Source organism: Thermobia domestica, chromosome 6 (assembly GCF_964235325.1).
Source record: "Thermobia domestica chromosome 6, izTheDome1.hap1.1, whole genome shotgun sequence".
Taxonomy (NCBI): domain Eukaryota; kingdom Metazoa; phylum Arthropoda; class Insecta; order Zygentoma; family Lepismatidae; genus Thermobia; species Thermobia domestica.
Genome location: NC_137459.1, coordinates 204,733,271 through 204,748,378, shown reverse-complemented (window position 1 = coordinate 204,748,378; position 15,108 = coordinate 204,733,271).

Here is a 15,108-nt window from a genome sequence, read left to right as displayed (position 1 = left end):
GTGATGAGAAATGAATGAAATGGTGGAATGAAGAAACTGGGAGGAACAGAACAACAATGAGAAAACCCACTACACGGCGTTTGTCCACTACAAAGTCCAAACGGCGCGAGCTGGAATCGAACCAGGGACCCCAAGCACCGGAGGTGAACGCTCTATCACTGAGCCACCGCGCCCCACACAATGAAAATTATTCATGCTTCTGATACTTATATATATGGAGAGATAGAGAGAGAGAGAGAGAGAGAATAAATATGGTTGTATTTTTCATAGGGATGCGGTGGCGTAGTGGTAGAGCGTTCACCTCTGGTGCATGGGGTCCTTGGTTCGATCCCAGCCTGCACAAAGTCAGATTTATGGTGAAGAAACACCGTGTGCGTTCGTTTCTTCAGGATTCTCCTGTTTCCTCCTACCTACATCGTTGCACAGTTTTCATTCATTTCTCATCATCACTGTCTCCTTTACCTAGCCGACATAAGCACAGGACGTCAAACTTAATTTAATTTCGTTTCATTGAAAAAATACTATAATTCATAATCTTCATCTTTATAAAGCAAATTCAACAATCCATATGGATGTATAATGCTTAAAATTGAATTAAATCGCAATTGCAGTAATCTGCATTATTTTAGGTTTCTCATTTATTTACATCAAATGTTTAGTTATTTGATACTTTACAGCAAGAATAGTAACTGCTATATAAGACATAATTATATACCTGTGGCGTGAGAGACCCTGGTTTAATTCCAACGGGAGCTCATGTGTTTCGGATTCCATGTTAATCAGTAGGTCCCGTCTCATATAGCCTCGCTGCTAAAAAAGGACGCTAAACTCAAAATCAACTCAACTCAATAATTTTCTATACATTGAATTTAATTACAAGGAGGGAGACCTTGGAGGAGGGAGGCCGAATAAAGAGGGAGACCTTAAAATTTAAAACGTAGGGTCAGCGCTACTCAGAGAGGTCACGGTGGGTGGCGTGTCACAGTGAGTCACGTCCTGTTGTCCCACGACCCACTGACCTACTCACAAATCTTGACCCAATTGACTCACTCCATCTGTGGACTGTACACACAGATAAAGCAGGCATATATGTAATCTGACCTTTCACTAATTAAAGATAATCTACAAAAAATGAAAGAAAGCAATTTCAAAAGCAAAAATATAGAAATGTATTTCCAACGGAACAGAAAAAAAAACGTACCAGCCCAGATTTGAACTCGGGTTTCTCCACTCATTAATCAGACGTCTTACCGACTTACCCCGGCATTTCTTCCGACATCTGGTTTTGAAACTTTATTTACACTGCGTGTGTTACGTAACAACGCTACGAGATGTCCTTACTGTTGTGTTAACACGCGTTCCGTAAATATACGAAGTCGCTCTTTTAATCCTAAATCAATTCGATATATATATATATATATATATATATATATATATATATATATATATATATATATATATAGATAGATAGATAGATAGATAGATAGATAGATAGATAGATAGATAGATATGTTGGTGCACCAGTAAGCACCCAAGAGTACAGATTAATTCATTCTTGGTTTTAATCTACAGAACAAATGCTTTTTGTGAAAGCAAGGGGACTGCTACCCATAGATGGCTAAGTGAGGTAAATCAAATTTAAACTTCAAATGGAACTGGGGTGGCTCACCGACAATGGCTGATTTAACATGTTTGATAACAGAGCGGGTAATTGCTGATTTATAAACGCAGAAGATAGAGCCTGTGTAGGTAAGTGTATACCGCGTGAGACTCTCATTCTAAGGGTCTGGGGTTTGAGTCTCGGCGTAGTCTGAATTAAAAGTTTTTCAAGGAATTAAATACTATAAATGATGTTCGCGTTTGATACTGAAAGAGATTTATCCTATGAAGGGAGAAAAACCAAGACGGGGGCAGGGAGAAAGGCGGACACTGTTTATCCTTAAGTGTTAATATTTAATTTATTCCCATGTCTTTTGCTCTTTCCTTTCCCTCTTTCCTTCTTTTCTCATTTTGTTTAGCTTTCCGTTGGTTTCTGCATGAAACGTATTATTCTTTTCGTTTTCTTTGCATTAATTCCTATATCTTTGAACTTAATGTGAATGGAATTTCTGCAGATTTATCTCGTGGTTGTTTCTCTAAGTGATGCTCTCATATAGTAATACTTTTTCCTCCAAATGGAGGTATCCTAGCATGTTATGTTTTCGGGCATGTATTTGCTGTCTTGCTGGTTGTCCAACTATCAGACATACAGTGAAACTATTCTGCTACTGGAAAAAGCTATCATTTCTTATGTATCCAACCTCCACTTATTACTGTCGCTGACTGTATAACTCATATCACAACAAGAGTAAACACAATTCAGAAAATGAAACGTTTCTTACTCCGTTATAACGTGACATAAAACGAAGTCAAAATTCCACAACAATAAGTACCCACTTTGAATACACCGTCAAAGTGTTCTAGAGACGCCCTGTTTCTCCTCTTTCTATCCCCCCTCTCACTCTATGACCAGCATACACAAAACAAACCCATACACCTGTGTAATTATTAGAAGGAAGAAACTGCGATCTTCTGCAGAGGGATGCTGCCTTTTCAATCTTTCCCATATTGACCGAAAGCCAATGACTCACAGCGAAAGGATATTTTCAGTTGCAATTCTTAAAAAGACATTTAGAAATAAAATCTTCGTCCCCAGATTAAGGTAAAAGTACACAAATTCTTCTTTTCCGACAAAATGACCATAAATTATTTTTCTCCTGCAGCGAGAGTCATTTGCACATGAAGCATTAAAGAGAAAAAAAAAAACCGAGTCTCACGCTCAAAGTAATGCTACCAATTCAAAGATGCGTATCGTATAAATAGGCCAATACTTTAAATTAGAATAAGAAAAGTAAACTTTAATTTAGCACTTCAAAGTGCATTTAGTGATAAAAATTTCTAAATTAGAGAACATTTTAGTCAGTGTTCGAATTAAACTTCCGAACGAGAGGGGAATGTTTATGTATCGTCGCTATATATGTAGAAAGCAAAAATCTATCCCAAAAAGAGATGCTATGATAACTCTTTGATACGAGCCGGTCATAAATTTCTAAGAAAGGGAAATTTCCCCAGCATCCTCCGTTAATTTGAAGAATGATTTCAGTTAGCGGGCTGCAGAAAATTTATGCTGGACTAAACCCGACTTGCCACCCAGATTACAGGGCTGCTCTGTGCTACCAACAGTTGTCAGTGGAGAGAAAAGTTACGTGTAAGTTGGGTTGCATCTGCCCAGGTGTTTTACAAACTCCAAATGATCTGTACAGTGGGCCACATAAATTCTTGAGTTACAAATTCTGTGAGATAGGCAGCCCAATCAACGCTTGCCCCAAGATCAATTACGCCTCTTAGTAGCTAGCACAGCAGCGTGAAGTTGCTCCGAACTGTTAAAAGTACAAATCGTAAAGAGTATTTTGTGCAAAAGTGGAGCAAAACGCTGGATGACGAAATGAGAAAAGGGAGTATTTGAAAACTTGTACACACAGTAAACAGTAAAATGCCAGAAAAAAATATATGAACACCAGAAGTGCCACTGAGAAGATAACAGTCGGATGACTTTAATAATCTTATAATTAACTCAAATTAGGGATTTCATAAACAAGTTAACTTACTTCAAATGACTCTACATATATGTATATCAATTAATATACAGATAGATTATGAGGCATATATATTAGTTTATTTTTTTAAGTAAACACAAAGCCTTGCTTTTAGTTTTAAAACTATTAACAGTAGTCCTATCTAAAAATCAATTAAAGTATGGATTGACCATCCAGGGGAAACACCCAGCTCCTAATGAAAATTTTGGGGGTCTAACAGGGCCTGTGCTCCTAGGTTCCGGCGACACTGATAGCTACGTAATTTTACTTCGAAAGAAGAATTTGTCTGATTTCGTTATTCGTTAAATGACTTTCGAAAAGCAAAATATTGTTATGCAGTAATTTATTTGTAAATATTAGGAATGCAAAATTCGATAATACTTAACGATTTGGAGAACTAAGCGTATTTCCCGTTAGGTTGCAAATATCACTGAGGGTTCATGATTTGTTTAATATTTGTGCAAATTTACACATTGAGACACAATGAGAAAAGATGAGAATATAGCGTCAATAAACAACAATTTAAAAATTCACGAAATTAATGGTTAGTATCAAATATAGAACCATTAACAGAATAAACTCTGTAACTCGTTTTCTCTATTCATTTTCTTCCTTTATTTTCAGAATTACGTCATCACTGAATTTCTCCCCTAGAGATTATCTTTCATTTAGCAGCATAAACATAGAGCTCAGACTTGTAAGTGAAACATTTTAAAAAGTGAAAACGGCAAAGGCGAGAAACGACCACGGATTGCCGGATTACGAAACTACAATGCTAACCAAACATCTAAAGCGTTACTTCTTCCGGCTGTCCAAAATAAAGGACATTTTCTGTTCGCTCAAAACAGCAACCAGATTGATTGGCAAAACACAGGAATATGTAATTGAGGACTTGGAGTGAATTATATCACTGTATTTACTAAATTATCAACATTACATATTTTTCTAAAAACAAAATACAAAACTTCTTTATTTTGACTCAAATACTGCGCGTGTATTATACTCGTAAACAAACTAAACACGAAGTAATCGTGGTTCAGTAGTCAAGGCACTCGACCAGCAATCTGAAGGTAGTCGACTCAAATCGGATCCACGAACGACCAGTACATTTTTTACTTTAGAATTTTTGGTGGCGATTGATCGGCGATGACACACGTGTTATTATCTTCAAATAATTGAGTACTCGGATGTTTCAATACTTGAGCTATGAAATCTTCAGGAATAATAATAGTAATAATTTTTATTATTTCATAGAAGATTAAACGTTATGAGATTATTATCGCATAATGTTACAACCAGAAATGTATCATTTGGCAAGTATATTTCGGTTTTGTTTAATGTTGCTCAGGATAAGATGAATTTTTCATCTCGTTTCTGAAACAAAACAAACAAAATTGAGACGAGAGTTAACATTTTACATTGCAGACGTTACAAGGCTAACTCAAATTATGAACTCGCTTTGGAGATGGGAATCGAGACGAGACGAAAAGTATCGTAAAAATTACTGATTTTATATTGATTCTCGAAATAGGGTATGTCCATTCTTTAAGTAGCAATTGCTTTGTAGACTGAATCCTATACTCTATTTTGTTACCCTGTATTTCCAAGTTGATTGAATTTATTATGGGCTGTGAAGGTATTTTTGTAGCAAAGCTTTTATAATTACTTTGCATATCCTAAAAGTTAGTTTACCATATGCCAAACTGTTCAGTGATATTCAGTTATTTTATTAGTTATTTTCCTCAAAACGTACAGTAGAATATTTTCTACATGAAACTTTAGAGGAACGCTTTGATTTAAAATTATGTTAGTTGCAGAGGTGTGTCCTGAATGTCCAGACACCCTCCCGAAATCCCGACTTATCTGTCAATTTTGCCTGATTTTAGGGCAAATTTAAAACTTTTAATAATATTACTAGCTGAACCTGAGCTCTCTACACAGCGCATTATTCGCATATTACACCACTAAATTCCTGAGCTCAAGCTAGTGTTGTTATCTGATGTGTCACACATCTCCTTCTCATTTAAAAACAATGACTTGAATCGAAAATGGTGGATTTCAAGATGGCGATCATGAACGACATACACTCCAAAAGTTGCGGCCCCTCATCAAACCTCTGTTTTCATCATCACTTTTTACTTTTCCCGTCGATTTCCAAACTTATCCAGGTGTCCAAGGACTTTTCACCCACCCTGTATATGGTGTTCATTGCGCAAAACACTCAAGAAATAAAGATTTATCTTAGACTCGAGAAATTGTTATCCTTCCTTTTCCAATATTATTTGGCCATGAAACAAACGCCTGAGACATATACAACCCCAATATATTACAACGTTGTGTTGGAATGTATAATGCATAGGATATGATGCTTTAGTGTTTTTTTTTAATTTTAACGCTTCCAGTGTACCATTAAAAATGTAATAAAGAAATAATGGTCAATTATTAAAATATTCAAATAGAACTGGACAATCTATGCAAAATTTCCAATCGACCAGTGAAAACGTCATTTTTCTAGAGCTTGTAGTTTCTGAGATCCCCTTGTTGAAAGGATTTACCATAAACATATAAACGTCCTCAACATCTATCTATTAAAATGCTACAATAGCAATAAAAGCGCCTGAGCTCCAACCTATAGCTTTGGCTTTCAAATTTTTCATTTACGGTTATGTGTGATTTCACGTTTATCGGACACAAACATTTAAGTATTTTTACTTAAAATAGTCTAAATTTGCTAACTATATCTTTCTCATAATGTTTATGATATAAAATTATTGTTCAATGCCTTTGCATTTTAATAAGCCTTCTCTTAAATCAATGCATGTGAATTGTGCTTCCATCTTCCGAGTTCTTTTAAACTATGTTTGTATGTTTGTGGTCAATCCTTTCGACAATGTGATCTCGGAAACTGTAGGCTCTAGAAAGATGGCGTTTTCAATGATCGATTGGAAATTTTGCGTAGATTGCCCAGTTTTAATTGAATATTTTAAAAAAAACATGGTCATTATTTCTTTATTACATTTTTTAGGGTACACTGGAAGCGTTGAAATTAAAAAAAAAAAAAAAAAAAACAACTAAAGCATTAAAAAGCAAGAACAAGTGGACTGAAGTGAATGTAAATGTGAACAGATATTGTATACGTAAAATGAGGCAATATGCGTTTCGTATTTTCCTTAAAAAAAATGAGTTGGTTGAGGCACAGACCCTTCCAAACCTTTGATTACGAATTATCAAAAGTGCTAATAAGTATACGTCAGAAAATGACTAAAGGATATGGAGATTCGCAACGAAATTTTGTGTAGGGACAATATGCTAATAGTAAGTAAACATATGTTTTTATTTTGTGTGGAGAAACAGTGTTGGGGCCAAGGCCTCCTCCGAAAAAAAAAAGAATATTATCGTAGAAGTGCAGGAAGGAATGCATCGAAGCGAATGAAATTGTATGTAGATATTGTATATTTAACCCTTTTCCGGGCAACCAGGGCCTCCCAGGCCCAGTAGCTTCATATTTTTTCTTCGAATTTCTTAATAACCATAAATATTTCGATGACATAAAATTCTGAATTTTTCTATCTTTAGTCGAAGTTAAAGTTAAGAACATATCGAGTTGGTAAGGCTAATAGAGTTAATAAGGCCCCAGTTGCAGTCTACGTTACAAAAATAGCTTGCCCGGATAAGGGTTAAAATAAGGCAATTCGTGTTTCTCAATTCTCGACATCCGATTTGGTTCAATTTTTCACATCAAAAGTAAACAGAAAATAAATCGACACGTGTTTTGTTTATATGTCAAATGCTTGTTTGTCTGTATGTCTATACCACGCTAGAGTGCCCAATGTTCAGTCTTTGAATTTGAGTTTTTGAGGATAGAAACAGGACACTCTCGAAATTCACTGCATTCACTGTAACTTTTAGGTCATCTATCTATTGGTAACATTTCACTATTTTAACACTAGCCGTTTAATACCTACGGCGTATTTTATAGTATTTCAGGGGGCGCCGTTAGATCTTACAATATTTTTCCACACAAACAAAAGTACTTTTCGCTTTTTCTTTTACTCTTAGTGTGCCAAATTTGAAGCATCGGATGGAGAGAATTGGGGAACACGAATTGCCTTATTTTACACACACAATATCTACAAACAATTTCAATCGCTTCGGTCCATTCCTTCCCGTACTTCTACGATAATATTTACTTTTTGCAGAAGAGACCTTTCCCCAACACTGTTTCTCCGCACAAGCTAAAAATACATGTTTGCTTATTTTTAGCGTATTGTTCCAACAAAAGTTTCGTTGCAAATCTCCATATCATTTAGGCACTTCTGACGTATACTTGTTAGCACTTTTGATAATTCGTAATCAAAGGTTTGGAAGGGTCTGTACCCCACCCAACTCTTTTTTTTTATGAAAATACGAAAGACATATTGATTCGTTTTACGTATACAATATCTCCTCACAATTGCAATCACTACAGTCCACTACTTCTTGCATTTAGGGCTTTCACAATTTTGGGTAGTGGCTTTTGTACTCTAAAACAGCTTTTTTCCGCAGCTAATAAAAGCAAATGTATGTTTTCTTTTTGCGTATTGGCCCAACACAAAGATTCGTTGCAACTCTTCAAAACCTTTAGGCACTTCTGACATGCTGTTATTAGCAATTTTGATGTCCCATGATCAAAGGCTTTGCAGAGTCCGTGCCCACCCATTTTTTTCCCAGAAAAATATGAACCACATATTCCCTCATATTGGGTCTAGAATATCTATACACAATTTCGTTCACTTCGGTCCAGTTTCTGATTTTCAGGCATTAAATTTCAAAGTTTGGGTGGGGGGTTTTGTCCATCAAAACCCTTTTTTTCGCAGAAAATAAAACAAACACGTATTCGTTTATTTTTTGCGTATTCTCCCTACAAAAAGATTCGTTGCAACTCATCATGTCTTTTAGGCACTTCTGCCATACTATTATTAGCACTTTTGATATTTCGTGATGTTTGCGTTTAATGTTCACCATTATGCGTGCTAGGTTAAGGGAGACCATGATTAAAGCAAGTGAATTCTGATGGACGAATTAGTGGAAGGAAAAAGTGGGGGAAATTGGAGTCTAACCAGAAAACCCACGAGAACGATGTTATCCATTTCAAGCTTACTTGGCTTAGGAACGAACCAAGTACCCCACCCTCAGATCAGAGTTGCAGTGGGTCGGTGGGTCAGTGGGTCAAGAGGGTTGAGTTTTCTGAGTGGATCATTTGATCGAGGGTCACCAGCACGTGACCCACTGCGACTCACAATCCACTATCACCCACTGCGAGCCACCGACCCACTGTGAACTACCAACCAACTCTACTTACTGCATTGTAGACAGTATCTTCTGAACAGTATATTTTTCACCCTCACCCTCATTGGAACTAAATACACGTTTTTGATTGGTTTCAATTTGCGATTGTCCAAACCTTCTGGTCTATGTGTTTTGTACAGTACTATAGTAATAGAAGAATATTGTTACTTTGTTAGAATTAAAGGAGAAAATTGAAGAAGCAGCTGAGGTTAAATTAATATCGTGTCAATCAAGCTGGAACAAAAGGAGTCTTGAGGTGCTTCCGACGCATTTTCATTATTATTACTACACTACTACTACTACTATTAATTCATGTAGCAAAACTACATGCATGGCATAATTAAATCACTTTTTTGAGTATTATTTATCTTATTTTAATGAAAAAAAGTGTTATGAAAATTTAATTTAAAAAAAAAAACAAGAATTAAAAATGTTTCTTATTTATCATTTTATATTGTAAAGGTCAGATCCACCGTTATTGTAACAGATCGGTGCTTGAGCGAGTGGACGTAAAAATTCAAACCCCGATTAGTTAGAATTTCACAACCTGGTTTTATTACTAGGGATGTGCACGAGTCGAGCTAAAACTCCACTCGACTCGCAACGCGTGTTAATGGTGATTTTCTCGAGTCGAGTTCCAAACCGAGTCACTGTTTTGAGGTCGAGCTTCGAGTTAAGTTTGAAAAAATGGCTCGATTTAACTCGTTTTAACTCGTTTTGTAATCATTGCCTGATTACACTTGAAAGCGAAAGCTAAGGGAAATGTAAGCAGTAATGTGGAATATTTTTAGTGTAGCTCACAAGGTGACAATGGATTTTTATAACGAGACAGCCTCAAATGTCGAGAGCACTAACGTAAGTATATACTGTATTTCTCACCACCAAGGTTGAGACCTGCATGGTCAAAGTTTTGAGCCGAAGCAGAAGCCCAACCCATGTAGGCTTCTCTCGGTTCAACAAAGCGAACAGCTCAAGCCGGCTTGGTTGATATGAGATACCGACTCGGCTCAGGCGAGCCATCGTCTCGAGCCGGCTCAGTTGGGTTGAGACATCATCTTGGTTTGTAACGGTTTGGGTGGGTGAGCTGTTGGCTTGACTCGATAGGGAATGAGCTGTGAGCCGAGCAGCTCGGGCCATTGAGAACCCTAAAACCGGGCAAAACACTTTTGAAAATGTGTGGCAAGCGACCCCTAACCTTTAACGATTTTTGGTTCGAGCCCAGATACTTGCTCCTCCGAAACTCACCAGAACCCCGTGAAAGTTGCCCTTGCCTCCTAGTCTTCACGACTACAGGTCACCAGTCAAGTACTTTTTAGGAGTCACATACAAACCACCTATCATTCATGTTTATACACGGAGTTGTTATAATAATATTAATAATAATAATAATAATAATAATAATAATAATAATAATAATAATAATAATAATAATAATAGTAGTAGTAGTGGTATGCTATAGTGGTAGTAGTAACATTGATAATAATTATATTGTCTATGTAGGATACTTGAAGAAAGTACTTGAAACTACACACAGCCTTTGGCTCACTTCGGCTCGACTTGACTCGAAACCCGAGTCAAATTCGAGTCGAGTTGGAGGAAAGTTTTCGAGCGAAGTTCTCGAATCGAGCACAAACATGAATGTTTCGAGTCGAGTCCAGTTTCAATGAAAACGCGGTCGAACTCACTCGTGCCCGTCCCTATCTGTTACAAGTATAAACTCTCTAGTAAGTAGTGAAGAGGCTGTGTATCATTTGTCAGATTTGATAACGACGTGCTTTGGTAGGTGGTGGGTAGGACCTGGTCGGTGGGTTGTGGGTCAGAGTGAATCATTGTGGGTGGTGGGTCCGAGTGGGTCTTGGTGGGTTGTGGGTCAGAGGGAGTCATGGTTTTTGGAGGGTCATGCCGGGTCACGGCGGTCATGGGGTGGTGGGTTAAGTTTTCATTGATCCACGCCATCACTGCCACGATAGTTCAAGGTTCGCGGTCTCATCCTTTGAAATCAATGAGTTTCTTCGTTTTCGTAAACGTGTGCAATGAGTGTTTTTTGACTCTAACTTAACATAGCAGTCTTAGCGTAGTGGCGAGGGCATTCGTTCTTAATTCAGAAGTCCCGTTCTTTTCTAGCTGCGGTAAGTTGTTTTTATAAACTACAATATACACACTTCTGATGTGTAAGAAAATGAAAAAAATACTAAATTTCTTTCGGTCTTACAAATTAGAGTGGAGACAGCTTTCTTCGCAGGGGAATTACTAGCAAAATGACGCCATATGTATTTCTACCACCTTGATTCGTACTGTGTGAAAACGTCAAGTGTTTAGCGAATAATTCATGAACACCTAAGGGTCATGCTTAGGAGCTAGTATAGGTCATAAATGTGTCTGAAACGATATTGTTTCCCAGCAATCATTCCAAACATTTTATACTACTCTCGTACTGCTAGAGATAATAATATTTTCGTTCGCCGTTTCCAGTATGTTCCATATATCCGTTCAACCAAAATTTGTAAATAGGAACTATTCTTTTTTATATTTTATGTGTATTTTGTTAAAATATCAATATAACACGTACATAATCCAAAGTTCTTTTTATCAAAAGAAAGCGTGTTACTATGTATCGTGGTGAAGACAAGTACTACTTAGTTTCTGTTTCGGCATCCGAAGTTTAGATATTAATAATGTCCAGGAGCTCACACCTTCTTTCTCCCTTCTCTTTTCCTTTCGGTCAATAATCCCTCGAAAGTATTTCTTATCCCTTCTTTTTTATTTTACTATCAACTCCAGTATGCTAATTTAAATTGCAATACGACGTAATATTGAGGTCTTAAATTTTCAGTAGTAATAATAATAATAATAATAATAATATAATAATAATAATAATAATAATAATAATAATAATAATAATAATAATAATAATAATAATAATAATAATAATAATAATAATAATAATAATAATAATAATAATAGTATTAAAGTTTTTAAAGTTGCCCTGAAATTAGGCAAAACTTACAGATAAGTCGGGAATTCGGAAGGGATTCTGAACATCCAGGAGACACCTCTGCAACTAAGAAAATTTTAAACCAAAGCCTCCCATTAAAGTTTCATGTAGAAAGTATTCTACAGTACGTTTTCAGGAAAATAACTGTAATAAAAATAACTGAATATCACTGAACAGTATAGCATATAATAAACTAACTTTTATCATATGCAAAAGTAGTTATAAAAGCTTTGCTAGAAAAATACCCTCACAGACCTAATAAATTCAATCAGCTCCGAAATACAAAGTAACAAAATAGCGTATGAGATTCAGTCTACAAAGCAATTGTTACTTAAAGAATGGACATACCCTATTTCGAGAATCAATATAAAATCAGTAATTTTTACGATACTTTTCGTCTCGTCTCGATTCCCATCTCCAAAGCGAGTTCATAATTTGAGTTAGCCTTGTAACGTCTGCAATGTAAAATGTTAACTCTCGTCTCAATTTTGTTTGTTTTGTTTCAGAAACGAGATGAGAAATTCATATTATCCTGAGCAACAGTAAACAAAACCAAAATATTCTTGTCAAATCTTACATTTGGTTGTAATGTTATGCCCTAAGCGGTAATAATCTCATAACGTTTAATCTTCTATGAGATAATAAAAATTATTACTATTATTATTCCTGAAGATTTCGTAATTCAAGTATTGAAACATCCGAGTATTCAAATATCTGAAGATAATAAAATGTGTGTCATCGCTGATCAATCGTCACCAAAGCTTCTAAAGTAAAAAATAAAGTACTGTCTTTCGTGGATCCGATTTGATTCGACTACCTTCAGATAACTGGTCGAGTGACTTGACCACTGAACCGCGATTACTACGCAGCAATTGATTCGTGTTTAGTTTGTTTACGAGTGTAATACACGCGCCGTATTTGATTCAAAATAAAGAAGTTTTGTATTTTGTTTTTAGAAAAATATGTAATGTTGATAATTTAGTAAATACAGTGATATAATTCCCTCCGAGTCCTCAATTACATATTCCTGTGTTTTGCCAATCAATCTGACTATTAATAAGCTATTGTTTTGAGCAAACAGAAAAGGTTCTTTATTTAGGAAAGCCGGACGAAGTAACGCTTTAGGTGATTGGTTAGCGTTGAAGTTTCGTAATCCTTCATTCCTTGTTCAATTCTCGCTTTCACCGTTTTCACTTAAAAAAACATTTACAAGTCTGAGCTCCAGTTTTATGCTGCTAAATGAAAGATATTCTCAAGCGGAGAAATTCAGTTATGATGTAATCCTGAAAATAAAGGATGAAAAATGAATGGATAAAACGAGTTATAGAGTTTGTTCTGTTAATGGTTCTATATTAGATATTAATCATTAATTTCGTGCATTTTTAAATTGTTGTTTATTGACGCTATATTCGCCTCTTTTCTTCTTGTGTCTTAATGTGTAAATTTGCCAAAAAAAAAATGAAAAAAAAAAATAAACAAATCAAGAACCCTCAGTGATGTTTGCAACCTAAGAGGAAATACCCTTAGTTCTTCAACTCGTTTAAGTGTTATCGAATTTTGCACTGTCAATGTTTACAAGTAAATTACTGCATAATAATATATAACATTTTCAAGTCATTTTCATAATGGAATCAGACAAGTTCTTCTTTCGAAATAACATTACGTATCAATCAGTGGCGCCGGAACCTAAGAGCTCAGGCCCTTTTAGACCCCGAAAATGTTCATTAAGGACTGGGTTCTTCCCCTGAATGGTCAATCCATGCTTGATCAATCCATAATTGATTTGCAAGTAGGACTACTGTTAATAGTTTAAAAACTCAGCGCAGGGCTTTGTGTTTATTAAAAAGAAAAATAAATTAATACATATACCACATCCGTCTATCCGTATATTATTTGATACGTATATATGTATAGTCACTTGAAGAAAGTTAACTTCCTTATATAATTCCTCATTTAGGGATAGTACTGAGACCGAGACGAGATTTAGGTTAGTCTCGAAAGTCTCGGTCTCGTCTCGAAAATTGATTGCTATTAAAATCGCCTTTAATCAAAATTTGTTTCGTTTTGTGTTAAATAATATGGGAAAGGTTAACTGACACTCTCTCTCTCTCTCTCTCTATATATATATATATATATATATATATATATATATATATATATATATATATATATATATATATATCCCGCAGATCCAGGATATGATCGAGGGAGGGCTAAACTATAGTTTGCGGTTTTATCCACTGTGAATAAAGTAGGATTGAAGCTCATTTTAACCTGTGCATACTTGAGCGTCAATGGGGATCATATTCGTCTGCTTGCATCAGCACATGTATATATTTTGCACTATGTAAGGTATTACAAATTGCAATAAGTAAGGTATTACTTATTTTTAATTTAGACATTAAATAAAACCAAGGTGCCATATACACTATTCAGTGTAACAAAGGACAATGCAGCATCATTGATATCAACATTTTGGGGATCTCTAATAACTCGAATGGCATGGACGGTGCTATGCACATCAATTGAATGTTAGCGTCAAATATTATGATCATGGTATAGTGTATTTCGGATGAAGGAAGGAAGAAAGTTACGAGAAATGAAAAATTTAACTTTTATCTGAAGACTTTACTCCAAAAACGTGCTGATATATCACGTCTCATGTTTGTGGTTCGGATTTCCACGTTAATCAGTAGGTCCCGTCTCATATAGCCTCGCAGCTGACAGGGACGCTAAACTCTAAATCAACTCAAATCATCATATAGATGCTTCCAAAAGACTTAAATGATCATAAGACCATTTATAAGAATTGTTATTTCAAACCCTTTCAGAGATATCAAACACATGAGTAATGATTGTTATATTGCTTAAAATGGCGTGTTTGTGTTAAATGTTTATGATTCTTCCTTTCATTTGCTTTTATAGCATTACAACAATAGTTTCTGGTGGTTTTAATTACAAGAAGTTGCATTTACATTTAGGTACAAATAATGTAGCTACACTGCAAAATGTCTTAAAATTACTCGTAATTTGTTTTATGGTGGAAGAATATTTTGAAAATACTACGTTTCTCACAGTCTTTTGATTACTTGTAATGTTCATGTCAAAGTGTTCGTTCCAGCAATACATGTAAATGTAAATTGTAACTGA